The 20,816-nt window shown below is 50.6% G+C and overlaps 1 protein-coding gene across 3 annotated transcripts in view; it reads right to left on the bottom strand.

Moving 5' to 3' along the window:
- The window catches only part of SMARCD3 (SWI/SNF related BAF chromatin remodeling complex subunit D3), a 346,153-nt gene that overhangs the window by 4,015 nt on the left and 321,322 nt on the right, over positions 1-20,816 (bottom strand). The gene's annotated exons all lie outside the window — the stretch shown is intronic.

Here is a 20,816-nt window from a genome sequence, read left to right as displayed (position 1 = left end):
GCGAAGGAAAGAGTTGTCTCAGGAGATTAGAAAGAAAATTATAGACAAACATGTTACAGGTAAAAGTTATAAGACCATCTCCAAGCAGCTCGATGTTCCTGTGACTACAGCTGCACATATTATTCAGAAATGTAAGCTCCATGGGACTGTAGCCGAACTCCCTGGACGAGGTCGCAGGAGGAAAACTGAAGACAAATCAAAGAGACGGATCATATGAATGGTAACAAAAGAGCCCAGAAAAACTTCTAAATAGATTAAAGGTGAACTTCAAGCTCAAGGAACATCAGTGTCAGATCGCACCACCCGTTGTATGAGACAAAGTGGACTTCATGGGAGACGACCAAGGAGGACACCATTGCTGAAAAAAAAAAAATAAAGCCAGACTGGAATTTGCCAAACTGCATGTTGACAAGCCACAAAGCTTCTGGGAGAATGTCCTATGGACAGAGGAGACAAAAACTGAACTTTTTGGCAAGGCACATCAGCTCTATGTTCACAGATGGAAAAATGAAGCATGTCAAGAAAAGAACACTGTCCCTACTGTGAAACATGGAGGAGGCTCTGTTATGTTTCTGGGGCTGCTTTGCTGCATCTGGTACAGGGTGTCTAGAATATATGCAGGGTACAATGAAATGTCAAGACTATCAAGAGATTCTAGAGAGAAATGTGCTGCCCAGTGTCAGAAAGCTTGGTCTGAGTCACAGGGCATGGGTCTTGCAATAGGATAATGACCCGAAACACACAGCTAAAAACAACCTAGAATGGCTAAGAGGAAACATTGGACTGTTCTGAAGTGGCCTTCTATGAGCCCTGACCTAAATGCTATTGAGCATCTTTGGAAAGAGCTGAAACATGCCGTCTGGAAAAGGCGACCTTCACCCACGAGACAGCCGGAGCAGTCTGCTCCTGAGGAGTGGCCAAATACCTGTTGAGAGGTGGAGAAGTCTCATTGACAGTTACAGGGATCGTCTGATTGCAGTGATCGCATCAAAAGGTTGTGCAACAAAATATTAAGTTACGGGTCCCATCATTTCTGTCCAGGCCGATCTCATGAGTTTTTTTTTTTTTTAATTCTGTGGACACATGGATGGAAAGCAATGTCTGACTGTCATTTGTTCATTTTCATAGAGTTTTCATTTATACTTTTGTCAGATTCCAGTTATTTCTGTCACCATTGTGGATGTTTCTGTCATTACACGAGGGGTGCCAACAATTTTGACCAAGTGTGTAAAACTCACAATACCCACAAGAGTAATTGACATGTGGATTTCAAACGCAACAGTTCAGTTTACGCAGCGTAAAGAAAAAAAGCGCAGTGGGTACGATATTTCATTAAATCCCATCCACTTTGCCAGAACTGTACGGCACTGCGTTCTGTGCGGAAGTGAAAGTGTAAACCTTACAATCAATTATAAGTGGGTTAAAGCTCTTATGATAAGAGGAAGCAAAAGAAAACAATACGGTTAAAAATTTGACCCACTTATAAGTGATTGTAATGCTTAAATACCAGGTGTGGTTGTTTCAGATCTAGACTCTAGAGGAAGCCTAGTGAGGCGAAACCAACTGGGTTACCTGCAATTGATGATCTATTTGATGGGCTAGATTTAATTCTATAACATTCAAGTGTTATATATTCCACATTCAACTTAATCAAGATCAACTTCCCATTATGTTCTCCTTATAATCCGTGACTATTCAGTATAAGGCTGCACTAAAGCTTAGAAGGGTCACTGCAGAAGTGACAGCTGACTTTTTTTTGAACCAAAGGAGCCTCCATTGAAGTGGATATAAGGCAAGGGTGTATCTGATGGGGCTGAGTGCGGCGAGGAGGGTGGTATTCTCAGTCAAAAACAGCGGAGGGATGAAGATACCCAGCTAAAGTTCAGAGGTGAGCAGGAGCGACACTGGCTCATACCGATTAATGCACAAGCCAACTTGAGCTCCAAACCATACAGGTATAGTATAGCTTAGCTTGTTATGTGCCACCTTTTCAGGGTACTTGAGTTAGTGCTTGACCTGGGGAGGGTGTGTAGTGCGCTGTGTATAAAACTTGTGCTTTCTATGGGACCATCCAACATATTACTGGTGTCCGAGAATCATCCATGACCTCTGGAGATGATGCTGGCGTGATGGCGCCTTGCTCCTTCCCGCTGATGTGTGTTGCCGTCTGCTCTCTGGAGTGAGGAATGGTTGGATAGAAGTGCTAGCTGTACCTGAAGACTTCTGCTGTAGATAGTGACGCAGACTCGTATGCAGAAAGCCCAGGGGTCGCTGTCCTAGATGTTCCCATGCATTTACCCACAGTGTCGCGCACCGTGCTCATTGCCCAGGCTTGTCTGACTACTCTGCTCTTTTATTACGGTGTTGGTAAATTTCTTGCAGTCGGTAGTCGCAGGCCGTGAAGGCTGGAAGTCAACTCTTATCCACAAAACAAGTTTACATTTAACAGCAAAATGTGTAAAGGAATATGAGATGGGGGTCTATGCTCCTGCGACGCATCACATAGCAGGTCACCCCCCCCGCATCACATAGCAGGTCACCCCCCCCGCATCACATAGCAGGTCACCCCCCCCCCGTATCACATAGCAGGTCACCCCCCCCGTATCACATAGCAGGTCACCCCCCCCCGTATCACATAGCAGGTCACCCCCCCCGCATCACATAGCAGGTCACCCCCCCCCCGTATCACATAGCAGGTCACCCCCCCCGCATCACATAGCAGGTCACCCCCCCCACATCACATAGAGCAGGTCACCCCCCCCCCGTATCACATAGCAGGTCACCCCCCCATCACATAGCAGGTCACCCCCCCCCGTATCACATAGCAGGTCACCCCCCCATCACATAGGTCACCCCCCCATCACATAGCAGGTCACCCCCCCCCCGTATCACATAGCAGGTCACCCCCCATCACATAGCAGGTCACCCCCCCGTATCACATAGCAGGTCACCCCCCCGTATCACATAGCAGGTCACCCCCCCATCACATAGCAGGTAACCCCCCCCGTATCACATAGCAGGTCACCCCCCCCATCACATAGCCGGTCACCCCCCCCCGCATCACCTAGCAGGTCACCCCCCCCATCACATAGCAGGTCACCCCCCCCCATCACATAGCAGGTCACCCCCCCCCGTATCACATAGCAGGTCACCCCCCCTGCATCACATAGCAGGTCACCCCCCCCCCCCGTATCACATAGCAGGTCACCTCCCCCGCATCACATAGCAGGTCACCCCCCCCCCGTATCACATAGCAGGTCACCCCCCCCGTATCACATAGCAGGTCACCCCCCCCGCATCACATAGCAGGTCACCCCCCCCGTATCACATAGCAGGTCACCCCCCCCGTATCACATAGCAGGTCACCCCCCCCCCCCGTATCACATAGCAGGTCACCCCCCCCCGTATCACATAGCAGGTCACCCCCCCATCACATAGCAGGTCACCCCCCCCCCCGCATCACATAGCAGGTCACCCCCCCCGCATCACATAGCAGGTCACCCCCCCCCGTATCACATAGCAGGTCACCCCCCTCATCACATAGCAGGTCACCCCCCCCGCATCACAAAGCAGGTCACCCCCCCCCGTATCACATAGCAGGTCACCCCCCCCGCATCACAAAGCAGGTCACCCCCCCATCACATAGCAGGTCACCCCCCCCGCATCACAAAGCAGGTCACCCCCCCCCGCATCACATAGCAGGTCACCCCCCCCATCACATAGCAGGTCACCCCCCCCGCATCACAAAGCAGGTCACCCCCCCCGTATCACATAGCAGGTCACCCCCCCCCGCATCACATAGCAGGTCACCCCCCCCGCATCACATAGCGGGTCACCCCCCCGCATCACATAGCGGGTCACCCCCCCCGTATCACATAGCAGGTCCCCCCCGTATCACATAGCAGGTCACCCCCCCCGTATCACATAGCAGGTCACCCCCCCCGTATCACATAGCAGGTCACCCCCCCATCACATAGCCGGTCACCCCCCCCGCATCACATAGCAGGTCACCCCCCCCGCATCACATAGCAGGTCACCACCCCCCCCCGTATCACATAGCAGGTCACCCCCCCCCGCATCACATAGCGGGTCACCCCCCCCGCATCACATAGCGGGTCACCCCCCCCCCGTATCACATAGCAGGTCACCCCCCCATCACATAGCAGGTCACCCCCCCGATCACATAGCCGGTCACCCCCCCCCCCGCATCACATAGCAGGTCACCCCCCCCATCACATAGCAGGTCACCCCCCCATCACATAGCAGGTCACCCCCCCCCGTATCACATAGCAGGTCACCCCCCCGTATCACATAGCAGGTCACCCCCCCATCACATAGCAGGTCACCCCCCCCGCATCACATAGCAGGTCACCCCCCCCCGCATCACATAGCAGGTCACCCCCCCATCACATAGCAGGTCACCCCCCCCGCATCACATAGCAGGTCACCCCCCCATCACATAGCAGGTCACCCCCCCCCCCGTATCACATAGCAGGTCACCCCCCCATCACATAGCAGGTCACCCCCCCATCACATAGCAGGTCACCCCCCCATCACATAGCAGGTCACCCCCCCCCCGTATCACATAGCAGGTCACCCCCCCCCGTATCACATAGCAGGTCACCCCCCCATCACATAGCAGGTCACCCCCCCATCACATAGCAGGTCACCCCCCCCCGTATCACATAGCAGGTCACCCCCCCCCCCCGTATCACATAGCAGGTCACCCCCCCCCCGTATCACATAGCAGGTCACCCCCCCCCGTATCACATAGCAGGTCACCCCCCCCCGTATCACATAGCAGGTCACCCCCCCCGCATCACTGGTGTGAATAACTGCTCTTTCTGCGGCAGCCTTCCACGCACCGGACCTCTGTCTTTCCATCTCTTCTCTGTAATTCGGACATGTGTGGAGGTTTTCCTGGGAAAGGAGGAGTTCAGGTCCTGCTGCTTGTCTCTTGGCTTGGTCTCCAGGACCTTCATGTTTAGGTGACCATCGTTGGGTCCCTATGTTCTCGATTGTTGTCTTGTGGTAGAAGCTAGTAACAATCCAGCAGCTTCGTGACATTCTCTGATTTTCGCCAGTGCAGGATCAATCTGTGACTTCTCATGTGAGACTTCTGTACCAGAATTACCGATGATGTTTTAATGACAGTTCATTGGTGCTGCTGGTTTTACTGGATTAGATATACTGGAGTCCACTTTACAGCTGTGATCCCAGCACTGATGTCCTGTAGAACCGCGCTCTCCTGTCACCATGTGACCATACCTCGGTGTTAGTGGTATACAGCAGATGGCTAGATGGATAACAATTGCTCCTCACTCCATAATGACTGAATGTTAGTTCTTCATTCAATCTCACTGTCCCTGGTCTGTAACACCTGTCCCCATCACCCTGTGGTCTGTAGCACCTGTCCCCGTCACCCTCTGGTCTGTAGCACCTGTCCCCGTCACCCTCTGGTCTGTAGCACCTGTCCCCATCACCCTGTGGTCTGTAGCACCTGTCCCCGTCACCCTCTGGTCTGTAGCACCTGTCCCCGTCACCCTCTGGTCTGTAGCACCTGTCCCCGTCACCCTCTGGTCTGTAACACCTGTCCCCGTCACCCTCTGGTCTGTAACACCTGTCCCCGTCACCCTCTGGTCTGTAGCACCTGTCCCCGTCACCCTCTGGTCTGTAGCACCTGTCCCCGTCACCCTCTGGTCTGTAGCACCTGTCCCCGTCACCATCTGGTCTGTAACACCTGTCCCCGTCACCCTCTGGTCTGTAACACCTGTCCCCGTCACCCTCTGGTCTGTAACACCTGTCCCCGTCACCCTCTGGTCTGTAACACCTGTCCCCGTCACCCTCTGGTCTGTAGCACCTGTCCCCGTCACCCTCTGGTCTGTAACACCTGTCCCCGTCACCCTCTGGTCTGTAACACCTGTCCCCGTCACCCTCTGGTCTGTAGCACCTGTCCCCGTCACCCTCTGATCTGTAGCACCTGTCCCCGTCACCCTCTGGTCTGTAACACCTGTCCCCGTCACCCTCCGGTCTGTAACACCTGTCCCCGTCACCCTCCGGTCTGTAACACCTGTCCCCGTCACCCTCTGGTCTGTAACACCTGTCCCCGTCACCCTCTGGTCTGTAGCACCTGTCCCCGTCACCCTCTGGTATGTAACACCTGTCCCCGTCACCCTCTGGTATGTAACACCTGTCCCCGTCACCCTCTGGTCTGTAGCACCTGTCCCCGTCACCCTCCGGTCTGTAACACCTGTCCCCGTCACCCTCTGGTATGTAACACCTGTCCCCGTCACCCCCTGGTATGTAACACCTGTCCCCGTCACCCTCCGGTCTGTAACACCTGTCCCCGTCACCCTCTGGTATGTAACACCTGTCCCCGTCACCCTCTGGTCTGTAACACCTGTCCCCGTCACCCTCTGGACTGTAGCACCTGTCCCCGTCACCATCTGGTCTGTAACATCTGTCCCCGTCACCCTCTGGTCTGTAACACCTGTCCCCGTCACCCTCTGGTCTGTAACACCTGTCCCCGTCACCCTCTGGTCTGTAACACCTGTCCCCGTCACCCTCTGGTCTGTAACACCTGTCCCCGTCACCCTCTGGTCTGTAGCACCTGTCCCCGTCACCCTCTGGTCTGTAACACCTGTCCCCGTCACCCTCTGGTCTGTAGCACCTGTCCCCGTCACCCTCTGGTCTGTAGCACCTGTCCCCGTCACCCTCTGGTCTGTAACACCTGTCCCCGTCACCCTCTGGTCTGTAGCACCTGTCCCCGTCACCCTCTGGTCTGTAGCACCTGTCCCCGTCACCCTCTGGTCTGTAACACCTGTCCCCGTCACCCTCTGGTCTGTAACACCTGTCCCCGTCACCCTCTGGTCTGTAACACCTGTCCCCGTCACCCTCTGGTCTGTAACAACTGTCCCCGTCACCCTCTGGTCTGTAACACCTGTCCCCGTCACCCTCTGGTCTGTAGCACCTGTCCCCGTCACCCTCTGGTCTGTAACATCTGTCCCCGTCACCCTCTGGTCTGTAACACCTGTCCCCGTCACCCTCCGGTCTGTAATTTCTGTCCCCGTCACCCTCTGGTCTGTAACATCTGTCCCCGTCACCCTCTGGTCTGTAACACCTGTGCCCGTCACCCTCCGGTCTGTAATTTCTGTCCCCGTCACCCTCTGGTCTGTAACATCTGTCCCCGTCACCCTCTGGTCTGTAATTTCTGTCCCCGTCACCCTCTGGTCTGTAACACCTGTCCTCGTCACCCTCTGGTCTGTAACATCTGTCCCCGTCACCCTCTGGTCTGTAACACCTGTCCCCGTCACCCTCTGGTCTGTAACACCTGTCCCCGTCACCCTCTGGTCTGTAACACCTGTCCCCGTCACCCTCTGGTCTGTAACATCTGTCCCCGTCACCCTCTGGTCTGTAACACCTGTCCCCGTCACCCTCCGGTCTGTAATTTCTGTCCCCGTCACCCTCTGGTCTGTAACACCTGTCCCCGTCACCCTCCGGTCTGTAATTTCTGTCCCCGTCACCCTCTGGTCTGTAACATCTGTCCCCGTCACCCTCTGGTCTGTAACATCTGTCCCCGTCACCCTCTGGTCTGTAGCATCCATCCGCCTCACCCCTCAGTCTATAACATCCAGCCTCTCTGATCTGTAAGTTCTGTCGCTTATCCATGTTATGTAATAAAAGCTGATAACCTGACGTTAAATTCAGCCATTGGTTGTATAAATTATTCTTTTTAAAGCTGAAACCCTCCGAAATGTGGTTTAGGTTAAGAAAATAAATTGCCATCAATGCAGAAATATTGATCATTTAATGGACACAAAATGGTCCAATTTTGGCAAGACAAAAGTTTTGTCGCCCACAGAAAGTAATGTGATAGTCAAACAAATAATTAACTTACTGTATTTTTCCGACCATAAGACGCACATTTTTTTCCCAAAAAATTTTGGGGGAAAGTGGGGGGGTGCGTGTTATGGTCGCAATATACTAACCTCCCATCATAGAATCATAGAATCATAGAATCGTAGAGTTGGAAGGGACCTCCTGGGCCATCTGGTCCAACCCCCTTCTCAAAGCAGGATTCGCTAAATCATCCCAGACAGATGTCTGTCCAGCCTCTGTTTGAAGACTTCCATTGAAGGAGAACTCACCACTTCTCATGGCAGCTTGTTCCACTCATTGATCACTCTAACTGTCCAAAAGTTTTTTCTAATATCTAATCTGTGTCTCCTCCCATTCAGTTTCATCCCATTGCTTCTAGTCTTTCCTTGTGCAAATGAGAATAAAGTTGATCCTTCTACAATGTGACAGCCCTTGAGATATTTGTAGACAGTTATTAAGTCTCCTCTCAGTCTTCTCTTTTGCAAACTAAACATTCCCAAATCCTGCAACCTTTCCTCATAAGACAGGGTTTGTAGACCGGTCACCATTCTGGTCGCTCTTTTCTGAACTTGCTCCAGTTTGTTGATGTCTTTTTTAAAATGTGGTGCCCAAAACTGGACACAATATTCCAGATGAGGTCTGACCAAAGAGGAGTAGAGGGAAATAATGACTTCACGTGATCTAGACTGTATGCTTCTGTTAATACATCCTAGAATTGCATTTGCCTTTTTTGCTGCTGCATCACACTGTTGACTCATATTCATGGCTGGTGCGGGTGCTGCGGGGCTCTGCGGTGCGGTGCAGGGGCGGCGGCTCCGCCGGCATTTCCTTGAAGCCCAGAGGCCCCCGCACATCCGTTGCTGGCTGCCGCCATGTTGCGATGGACGCCGGGAAGATGGCCGCCGGTCCGGGCACGGCGCATGTGCAGGTTCAGATCTTATCCCGAGATCTCGGGGGACGAGATCTCGTTGCCGAGATTTGAATCTCGTCTCCCGAGATGTCGGGACGAGATCTAAACCTGCGTATGCGCCGTCCCCGGACCGGCGGCCATCTTCCCGGCGTCCATGTTCCCTGAGGCCACCGCAAGATGGCGGCAGCCAGCAACGGATGTGCGGGGGGCTTCGAGGAAATGCCGCCCCTGCACCGGAGCACAGCCCGCCGCCACACTCACCCCACAGAGCCCAGCTGCCCCGGCTCAGCCTAGCTGCCCCAGCACAGAGCCGCCGCCACCGCACCAGCCTGGACCACTGAATGACCCCTGTGACCACTCCTCCACCTGTGCCGGATCCCTTCCCAGGTAAGCTGAATTCGGACTCTAAGACGGACCCCCATTTGACACATTATTTTTTCCCCTATTTTCCGTCTGAAAATTGGAGTGCGTCTTATAGTCCGAAAAATACGGTAAAATACAAATCTATGTTGCATAACACTGGTGAATGAAGTTGTGGTGCTGTTACAGTCATATTTAATATTTTGTGTGACTTCCATGAGCTTGAAGGACGGCATCCATACGATTCAACAATGATACAATTTATTAATGACGTCATCAGGAATAGCACAGAATGCAGTCTTACATGCCTCCCAGAGTTCATCTAGATTCTTGGTTTTGTCTTCCAAGCTTCCTCTTTCATCCTACCCCAGACATGCTCAATGATGCTCCTGTCTGGTGACTGGGCTGGCCAGTCCTGGAGCACCTTGATCTTTTTTGCCTGGAGGAACATTGTTGTAGAGATGGATGTATGAGATGGAGCACCATCCTGCTGCAGAATGTGACCCCTTTTATGATTTGGAATATAAGAGGTAGCTAATACTTCTTGATATTTTAGGCTATTGATATTGCCTTCCACTTTGCAAATGTTTTGCACACCCCCATACTGAATGTCACCCCAGACCACGATCTTTCCACCACCAAATGTAACTGTTTTCTGGGTGTATTTTGGATCCATACGGGCTCCAGTAGGTCTCCTGCAGTATTTGCAGCGGCTGTGGTGTAATTCTACTGAAGATTCATCAGAGAAATCCGCCTACTGACACTTTTTCCAGTGTCCATCTGTTTAGCAGGTTGTGGGACTTTGCAAATACCACACTTTTTTTTATTTGCCTTTTGTTTAGTCCTGGCTTCTGGGCACTGATTCGACCATGGAGGCCATTTCGAGACAGAATCCTACAAACTGTTCTAGTTGACACAGGGACTTGAGGTGACCAGGACTGTTGGAGCTCTGCTGCAGTGGAAGAGGGGCTTGCTTTGGATTTTCTAACCAACAAACGTTCCTCCTGAGCAGTTGTCTTGCGGGGTCTGCCGGACCTGGGCTTGTCAAACACATCTCCAGTCTCTTCAAATCTTTTTTTAATTGTTTGTACTTGACACTCGCTGAGACACATTTAAGGTGCCAGCCACCTCTGCAGTGGATCTGGTCTTCAGCCTCTTGATAATCCAGGCTTTGGTCGCAGGGTGGATTTTTGGCATGTTGTCAGAGCTCAAGTTGCAGCTCAAGTGAAGGTCTGGGGTGCTGGGTTTCTTTTTATACACACCCACTAATTAACCGATCATTTACTGAGCGCAGGTGAGGATGTAAACTAGGATTGGGGGCATTTTATGACCAGGCGACAAACCTTTTGTCTTACCAAAATCTGACCATTCTGTGTCCACTAAATGATCAATATTTCTGCATTGATGCCAATTTATTTTCTTAACCTAAACCACATTTCGGAGGGTTTCAGCTTTCAAAAGAATAATTTATACAACCAATGGCTGAATTTAACGTCAGGTTATCAGCTTTTATTACATAACATGGATAAGCAACAGAACTTCTGTAATATCCATCACCCTCTGGTCTGTAACATCCGTCCCCGTCGCACTCTGGTCTGAAATATCCATCACATTCTGATCTGTAACGTCCGTCCCCATTGACATTGTAGAGAATTGTAGCTTCAGCTTTGTGGGAACAGTTTGGAGAAGGCCTTTTATTCTGTTGCCCATGACTGTGCCCTAGGCACCAGGTCCATACGGACATGGGAGAACATGAACATCCACACAGAGTCCGGACCCCCCACCTCCTCCAACACCATGGGGATCACCAAGAATAGGGATTATGAAAAATTCCCACAAACGCCTCCAAAATCTTGTAGAAATCCTTCCCAAAAAAGCTGTCATATCTGCAGAGGAGTGGATGGGGGGCACATACTTTCTCATATTAATGTCTATGGATGTAGATGAGGACAGTGAAGCCCCCTGAGGTGGATGTGGGGGACACATACTTTCCTTCATATTAATGTCTATGGATGTAGATGAGGACAGTGAAGCCCCCGGAGGTGGATGTGGGGGGCACATACTTTCTCCATATTAATGTCTATGGATGTAGATGAGGACAGTGAAGCCCCCGGAGGTGGATGTGGGGGGCGCATACTTTCTCCATATTAATGTCTATGGATGTAGATGAGGACAGAGAAGCCCCCGGAGGTGGATGTGGGGGGCACATACTTTCTCCATATTAATGTCTATGGATGTAGATGAGGACAGAGAAGCCCCCGGAGGTGGATGTGGGGGGCACATACTTTCTCCATATTAATGTCTATGGATGTAGATGAGGACAGTGAAGCCCCCGGAGGTGGATGTGGGGGGCACATACTTTCTCCATATTAATGTCTATGGATGTAGATGAGGACAGAGAAGCCCCCGGAGGTGGATGTGGGGGGCACATACTTTCTCCATATTAATGTCTATGGATGTAGATGAGGACAGAGAAGCCCCTGGAGGTGGATGTGGGGGGCACATACTTTCTCCATATTAATGTCTATGGATGTAGATGAGGACAGAGAAGCCCCCAGAGGTGGATGTGGGGGGCACATACTTTCCTCCATATTAATGTCTATGGACGTAGATGAGGACAGGGAAGCCTCCGAGGTGGATGTGGGGGGCACATATGTAGTGACCAGGAAAAACATTACTAATGTATGTTATATGTCATATGCTAAATGTGTTCTCTATTCCTTACATGATTGCACTTGTGACAACGGCTCCCCGTCTTGCCTTGGGAGGAGGTAAATTATTGAATACTATGCTGCCCTTTCCTGCCTTGTTTTGGTATTACAACTTGTAGTACTATGCTGCCCTCTGCTGCCTTAGTTTGGCATTGCAACTTGTTTTTCTGATTTGTAGATAAGTGGCAGTTGGTGGTGGTGCATATGGGCCTGAAAAGGTCCAGTTACGGGCGGTTTTGGTGGTGAGAGGAGGTAGTAAATTGGGGCTCCTCGATTGGGACAAGCGGGAAGTACAATTAGCACCCTTTTCTCTAGCAACCTTCCACGACAGCATAGGAGGAGGATGTCTCCATGCCCTAATGGGGGACAGGAAGCACGAGAGGTTAAAAGGTCCCTCCCACCTCCCTCTCACCAGTGACTTTCCTGTCCCCCATAGGGCATGGAGAGGTCGGGTGTGCTGTGTGGCCGGCTGCTGCAGCATACCTGAGGAAAGAAAAAGCCGGGCAGTGGTGGTCGCTGGCGCTGCCTTCCCTCCTCCGAGCTGCTCCCGTCTCCTCCTGGATTCGGGACCGTTCCTGGCCCTCCCGCGCTCCCCTATGGGGAGTAAAGCGGGCCAGTGATCCCTGACCGGAGGCCTCCTCGAGCTCTCCGGTCTCTCCTCCCCCTGCGTGCAGTGCGACACCCGGAAGTGACGTCACACGCGCGGGTCACTTCCGGGGTATGTGGAGGTCGCGCTGTCATGGCGGCCCCCATGCTGTTGCTGGCGCCTGGAGCTCGCCAGCGCTTGCTGTGCCTGCTCCGGGACCCAGGGAGGAGGAGGGGGAAAATGAATACCGCGCTGAGGGCGGGGTTAATCTGTTATTAACCCGCCGGAAGACACCGACAGGTAAGATGAGAATCCCGTTAGCATGGACGGGTCTTCCTGCCCTGCGTCTGCAGAGCCCAGCGCTGCCCCAGCCACAGTAAGTGTCCGGGGGTGGGTCCTAGTGGTGCCATCTCTGGGTATAGGTCCTCAAAATACTTCTCCCCCTTGTTTCATAGGGAGAAAAGTCTGCCCATAAGAGCACCAATACATCCAGCAAGTCGGCTAAATGTGCGATATGCAGCACGAAACTTCCCTCAAATTGGGAGAAAAAGCTATGCCAAGCTTGCACAGATAAGGTCGTTAGGGCTGAGCACCCATCATTAATCGACGAGATACGCAGCTTGGTTACCCATCAGGTTCAAACCTCTTTAGCTGCCCTGCCCCCCCCTCCACTCCCCCCGATTGTGGACTCACCACCCCAAAAAAGGGGGAAAATTCAAATAGAGGATTCGGAGTCTGAATCAGAGGGATCATACAAATCCGGATCCGAGAATTGGGAACAACCGGGAACCTCTGGGTCAGCAGACACTAGAAGGTACCTCCTCTCCACAGAATATGTGGAGGAGCTGGTCAGTGCAGTACGTGCCACTATGGGCCTAGAGGATGAACCTGTCACGCAGACAGCACAGGATCGCATGTTTGGTGGATACGAGGGGCCTAAACAAACAGGCTTTCCAGTCCACAGGAGTATAGCAGATATGATTTCCCAGGAATGGGAGTAACCAGAAAAACGCTACTCGGCCCCCTCAGAAATCCGACATAGATTTCCCCTGGAGGGAGAGGAATTTAAATGGGACATCCCGAAGGTTGACGTCCAGGTGGCAAGAGTGGTAAAAAAGACGGTTCTGCCGTTTGATGATGCATCCCAGCTTTGAGATCCGATGGACCGTAAAGCAGAAAGCCTCCTAAGGAAGGCCTGGGAAACCACTGCCTTTACCTTAAAGTCAGGAATCGCGTCCACTTGTGTCTCTAGGTCCCTCTTCCAATGGATTGAGGAGCTAGAGAGCCATATTTCTCGTGGTACCTTGAGAAGTGACCTCCTTAACTCCCTCCCTATCTTGCAGAGAGCTACGGGTTTCCTGGCAGATGCATCAATGGAGATGTTCCGTGCCTCTGCCAGGGCTATGGTCCAGTCAAATTCCGCCAGGCGAGCCCTCTGGCTTAAAATATGGAGCGGGGATGTTACTTCCAAAGTTAAACTCTGCTCTTTACCCTTCAAAGGTGAACATGTCTTCGGCCCTGCCTTAGACGAGATTTTAGAAAAGGCCACAGATAAAAAGGTGCTTCCAGAGCAGAGGACCTCAAGAAAGCGTCTTTTTCGAGCCCCCCAGAGTCAGTCATCCCAACCGCGAGGAAAGGGAAAGACTGGAAGATGGAGCTACGCTAAAGGGAGAGGCAGGAACATCCTGGTCCCCCAGCAGCAGCAACAACCACCACAAGAAAAACAATGACTCGACCCCGGTCGGGGGGAGGCTTTCGAGGTTTTTTCCTGCCTGGCAGTTGATCTCCAACAGCCCCTGGGTCCTCAGTGTGATCAGAGAGGGCCTACTGCTAGAGCTCGAATCCTCCCCCCCGCGGGGTATAAGAGTAACCACCTCGGGAGTCCACAGCACTAAAATCCGGCATTCGGCTTCTTCTACACTCAAATGCCATCTCTTGGGTCCCTGTGGAGGAGCAAGGAAGGGGCATTATTCCAGATTGTTTCTAGTGAAAAAGCCCAAAGGGGAGGCAAGGATAATAATAAATCTGAAGGGCCTCAACCGACACATTGCATACCGCAAATTCAAAATGGAGTCAGTAAAGACCGCCATTCCTCTGATAGGGCCATCTTACTTCATGGCAACTATAGATCTGAAGGATGCTTATTTCCACATCCCCATACATCCTTCCCACAGGAAGTATCTAAGGTTTGCGATCCGTCAGGGTCCGGAAGTCATGCACTTTCAATACAATGTGCTTCCCTTTGGAATATCCTCTGCTCCTCGACGAGTATTTTCCAAAATTATGACAGAGGCCGTGTCCTACATCAGAAGCCGGGGAATATGTATTGTACCTTACCTGGACGACCTACTGGTAATAGGGTCATCCTGCCAGGCCCTGGAAGACCAGGTAGCCCAGACTCTAGACATTCTCCAATCATTGGGGTGGATCCAGAATATAAAGAAGTCGCAAATCCAACCCTCTCAGGAGATAAAATTTTTTAGGAATCCTACTAGATTCAAAGAATCAAATGTCCTTCCTCCCAGAGGAACATGAGACGTCTATAATGTCAAGAGTCTCAGATTTCAGAGGACAGAGATCCCCGACCCTCAGGGCAGCCATGTCCATACTAGGGTTAATGACCTCCTGCATCCAGTCGGTGCCTTGGGCGCAGGCCCACTCCAGAACACTCCAGTCTCATATCTTAAGAAACTGGAACAGGGATCACACCTGCCTGAACAAAAGGATCCAGACCCCGGGAACAGTGAAAGCTTCACTAGCATGGTGGATGGACTGCAAAAACCTGTGCAGGGGAGTCAACTGGTCCCAGATCCCCCTGGTTACAGTAACAACAGACGCCAGCAAAAAAGGTTGGGGAGCTGTAGTATCTCGTCAGCCATTCCAAGGGTTATGGAGCCAGAAAATGAGTGCAAGATCCTCAAACTTCAGGGAGCTGAAAGCAGTGGAGGAAGCTCTCCTGGCAGCAAGACACCTGGTCCAAGACCAACATATCAGAGTCTACTCGGACAACATAACAGTGGCACATCTCAGGCACCAGGGTGGCACAAGATCCAGCAACCTGGAGGGCCTCTCAGGCCGAATATTTTGCTGGGCCGAAAGACACCTTCGTTCCCTGACAGCAGTCCACCTGAGGGGTACGGATAATCTTCAGGCAGATTTCATGAGCAGAAAAAGCATCCAGCCTGGCGAGTGGGCCCTGAATGGAAGAGTCTTTCGAACACTAGTGAGCAGGTGGGGCCTCCCGGAGGTGGACCTACTAGCCTCAGGAGAGAATGCTCAAGTGAGAAACTACTTCTCCCTGAACCCCAGGGACAGATCCCTGGGAGTGGACGCCTTCGCCCACAGGTGGAGTTTCCATCTGGCATATGCCTTCCCGCCAGTTCCAATCCTTGCTGCAACCCTGAGGAAAATCCAGGAGGATCACACCCCAACAATTCTGGTAGCTCCGCTATGGCCAAAGAGGAGCTGGTACTCTTGAATAACAGAACTACAGGTAGACGGGCCATTCATCCTACCCATAAAAGACGATCTTCTCTTACAGGGCCCTCTGCATCACCCGAACCTCAGGGGAATGAAGTTAGCGGCCTGGTTTCTGAAGCCCAGATCTTGAGGGCCAGGGGGCTATCAGAGGCGGTAATTAAAACCCTCCAGAAATCTCGGAAGCCAGTCACCATTGCCATATATAATAAAATATGGAAGAGATTCTCCTCATGGTGTCTGCCAGACCTGCCCGACCCAGACAACCCTAACATTTCCCGTATCCTAGATTTCTTACAGAGGGAGCTGGAACTAGGTCTAAAACCTAGCACACTAAAAGTACAAGTATCAGCATTAAGCTCTGTTTGACTGTGACTTGGCTAACCACAGGTGGATAAAAAGATTCATGACATCGGCCGCTAGGCTACATCCAAAAAAACTAGTCTCTGTCCCACCATGGGACTTGAATATGGTGCTTACGGGACTCACTCAATCACCCTTTGAGCCTCTGTCATCCTGTACTTCTCAGCTCCTCACCTACAAATTAGCCTTTCTTACAGCAATAACCTCAGCAAGGCGAGTAGGAGAGCTCCAGGCTCTCTCAATCAAGGAACCCTACTTAACAGTAAGAGACGATTCCATAGTTCTCTCCCTTTATCCATCTTTCCTACCAAAGGTTGTGTCTGACTTTCATAGGTCTCAAAATATAATTCTTCCTCCATTCTGTCAAAACCCAGCAAACCCCAAAGAGGAGGTGTTTCACACGCTGGACGTAAGACGTATAATTCTCCACTACTTGGAGTACACTAAACCATATAGAATCGACCACAACCTATTTATCCATACCTCTGGTCCAAACAGAGGAAAGAAGGTGGCAAAAAGCACCATTGCCAATTGGATTAAAAAGGCTATCTCTGAAGCATACCTGGCACAAAACATCACTCCCCCTACAGGGATCAAAGCGCATTCAACACCATCTACCTCCACGTCATGGGCTGAGAGGGCAGGCGCATCTTCAGAGCAGATTTGTAAGGCAGCAACCTGGTCCTCCTTACATACTTTCACTAAACACTATAGATTAGACCTTGTGTCCAACAGGGATTTAGTCTTTGGCCGAAAAGTTCTTCAGGCCGTTGTCCCCCCCCCCCTAGTGCAGTATAGGTTGTTATGCCTCCTATGCTGTCGTGGAAAGTTGCTAGAGAAAATAGAATTAGACTTACCGGTAATTCGGTTTCTAGAAACCTTCCACGACACCACTATTTCCCTCCCTGCATTCTTGGACAAATTCTGAGAATCTTAAGGTAACCGGTGCTATGGTAATCAGTTATAAGTCACTGGTGAGAGGGAGGTGGGAGGGACCTTTTAACCTCTCGTGCTTCCTGTCCCCCATTAGGGCGTGGAGACAACCTCCTATGCTGGTGTGGAAGGTTTCTAGAAACCGAATTACCGGTAAGTATAATTCTATTTTCAGAGTGCACCGCATTTACAGTAACAGAGTGCTGGGACAAGAGAAGGAACTGCAAAACTGCGCAGCAGATTTCCCTGATACTCTTGAGGTCTGCTGATCCTCCCCCTTCACACAGCACAGTTACTCAAAGGAAAAGTTATTGTCATCCTCCCAAGGCCGGGACCGAGAAAAGGCTTTGACCGTCGCAATGTGTAAGGAAAATTTTATCTGCTACCCATGACTGTTATATTGAAAAAATATAAGAATTGTTACCAGTCTTCAGTAAAATTCATCTTTCAAGTTTACACGAGCCCCTCGGTGTATGCTTCTTTTCGTCTGTGGCCTCATATCTTGCGGGCATCAACATAACTGTCTCATATACCTGTCATCTCCCCCTTTATAATTGCCACCTAACCTAGAGATTGTTAGAGCCATCGGAGTCACCGCGACTGAACCATCCTCCGAGGTACTAGGCCCTGCATCTCACAAGGCGGTGCGGCAATTAAAATGGCGTCACGAACAGGATGAACCTTCAGTGACTGCATGTACTCTAACTGATTACGAAGACTGTTTTAACAGAGCTCACTACTCTAAAAGTGAAACTCACAATGGCAGACGAAAGTGAAAATGAGCCTCTGCGCAACAGCACTTCTGATAAAGCCTCCAATGCATTTATGCCTCTCCCCATGCCATATTATTTGGGAGCTCCCTGGATGCCACATTATAATGGGGAAAACAACACATTCCAAGACTTTAGAGGAAAAAATGACTTTGTTTTGCCTGTACCCCATGACCATTGACCAAAAAGTGGAAATCCTGAGTGGCCAACTCAAAGGTACAGCTTTGAGAGAAATCAAGTCCTGGCCCAAGGTTCAGAAAAGGACTGTAGAACAAATCCTGGAGCGGTTAGAAAGCATATTTGAGGTCCGCTCCGCATCAGAATTAAAAATGCGCTTTTTCGGAAAAAAACAAGACATTAACGAGTCACTAAGAGACTATGCTTTATCCTTGCAAGAAGCTTGGAGGAATACACGTGGAGCCCCAGGAGGCCAGGTTTACAGATGAAGTCCTGAAAGAGCAGTTTATTGAAGGGGCTGCCACAGAAACCCTACGCAGTCAGCTAAAAATGTTAGCGCTCCAGCATGCAGATAGCTCCTTCCAAGAATTCAAAGAACTTGCTATTCGAATTTTAGGGAGAGAATTTTGCCCAGTGGCTAAAAAACTTGAACTATCTACCTTTGCTAGTGATACAGCAGTTCAAATGTTGCATAATTTTCCAAGAAGTAACATCCTGCTGTCGCAAGCCACCCAAACGCAGGCTCCAAATACTAATGCTATGATAGAATTACAGAAACAGATGGCGGAGTTAGCTAGCGGACTAGCCGAGATCTGCAAGAAAATAGAAAAGCTAGAGAGCCCGCTACTAGAATCTAAGCCCAAAACCCAAATGGAATTCCCTGCTGACCGCACTAGCCAGGAATATCAGACCCCATCCGGGAAAAGATCCACCGACCGTTTTGACAAGTAGGGTTGGCCAATCTGCAGATATTGTCATCGAGCTGGACATTTGGAACGTCAATATTTGGCGTTTAAAAGAGCAACCCCCGAGGCAGAGGGCCGCCCCTCGGGAGGACAGACGGTAGGTCCTGAAAATGCTACTTGGTTCTCCAGATATGTTGGACCTCGTCCGGAAGTGACTTTGAATTAATGGAGTTCCATTTACCGCAGTATTAGACACTGGTTCCCAGGTCACCACCATAACCAAAGACACCTTTGAAAGACATTGGGACCCTAACCTACATATGCAACCTCCAGATCAGTGGTTAGATGTTATAGCCACTAATGGACAGTCTGTGCCTATAACAGGGTATCGGGAACCCCAACTTCCACAACAGGGAGTTCTGGTTGTAAATGTCCCAGAAAAGCCAGACACCTCTGTAACTCTAAGCATGAACGTCCTGTGCAACTGTTATGGAGAAATGTTAGAGGCTCTTCGCAAATCAGTACCCACTGCTTCACAAGAACAGCAAAGAGCCTTGCAGAGAACTATCAAAGTGTTGTCAGCGCAGCAGCAATTCAGAAATTCTCGAGGCAAGATCTGCCGTGCCAGCATCTGTGATGTACATCCTGTCATTTTGCAACCCAAAACTGAAACTATGCTGTGGTGTCGTGCTCGACCAGGGATCCAAGGACAAGACTATCAGGCTCTAGTAGAATCCCTACCCATGGCAGAGCATCCTACGCTTAGGACCGCTGGAAGTCTTGTTACGGTATCTGCAGGAAGGGTACCAATTCGTCTGTTAAACCTAGGTGACACTGCAGTGGAACTGAGAAGGTATTATCCTGTAGCTAAATTATCCATCATTTCCTACCAGGATGTAGTGAGTCCAACTAAAAAAAAAAAGCCCAACAGGTGACTCAAGCCCCATGGTGGTCTGACATTCATGTAGGAGAGGTAACCACCCCATCTAAACAAATCGAAGAAGTACTGACGCTTGCTCAAGACTATTATGGTAAAGCGTGGGAGATAAAGCGTACCATCCCCACTGGTTCTCATCCTCCCATTAAAGAGCAGTACCTACTCATTCCACTGGCCATGTATCAGCCTGTCAAAAAAAATGATGCAAGAAATGAAAGATGCTGGAGTAATTTGCGAAAGTCACAGCCCCTGGACTGCACTTTTTAGTTTTGGTGAAGAAAAAAGACGGCAGTATCCGATTCTGCGTGGACTACCGCAAGATAAACAGCATTACCCATAAAGATGCATATCCATTACCACGCATCGAAGAGTCACTAACAGCTCTGGGGTCTGCTGCATATTTCTTCTTGAATTCAATGACATGCCTTTCAGACTCTGCAATGCCCCAGGAACTTTTCAAAGGCTAATGGAACGTTGTTTGGGCCACAAAAATTTTGAGACTGTTTTGCTTTATCTAGACGATGTCATAGTCTACTCAAAATCTTATGAGGACCACTTATAGCACCTGGCAGAAGTTCTCCAGATTCTCATTAAACACGGCCTCAAAGTCAAACATTCGAAGTGTCATTTATTGCAGACCCAAGTACGCTATCTAGGACGTGGTGAGTGCTGAAGGAGTGAGACCTGATCCGGACAAGACCACTGTGGTCACGGATTGGCCCACACCTACTACCTTTAAGGAAGTCCAGAGTTTCTTAGGATTTATGGGCTACTATAGACGCTTTATACCTAATTATGCCCAAATCGCTGTACCATTGCAAGAACTTTTACGTTGTCACCCAAAAAAAGGAAAAAAAATCTATTAGTCATTGGACAGAAGAGCAGGAAGTTGCCTTCCAGCATCTCAAGAAAAAGCTTACCACTCCACCTATTCTAGCTTACCCGGATTACAGCAAGCCTTTCCGTCTTTACACCGACGCCAGTCTAAAGGGGCTAGGAGCAATCCTAAGCCAGAAGCAAGATGGAAA

This window comes from Dendrobates tinctorius, unplaced genomic scaffold, assembly GCF_039654945.1.
Source record: "Dendrobates tinctorius isolate UK_male_01 unplaced genomic scaffold, ASM3965494v1 ptg000179l, whole genome shotgun sequence".
NCBI classification, from domain to species: Eukaryota; Metazoa; Chordata; class Amphibia; order Anura; family Dendrobatidae; genus Dendrobates; species Dendrobates tinctorius.
Note: the sequence above shows the minus strand (reverse complement) of the source record. Positions and strands in the feature narration are given on the sequence as shown.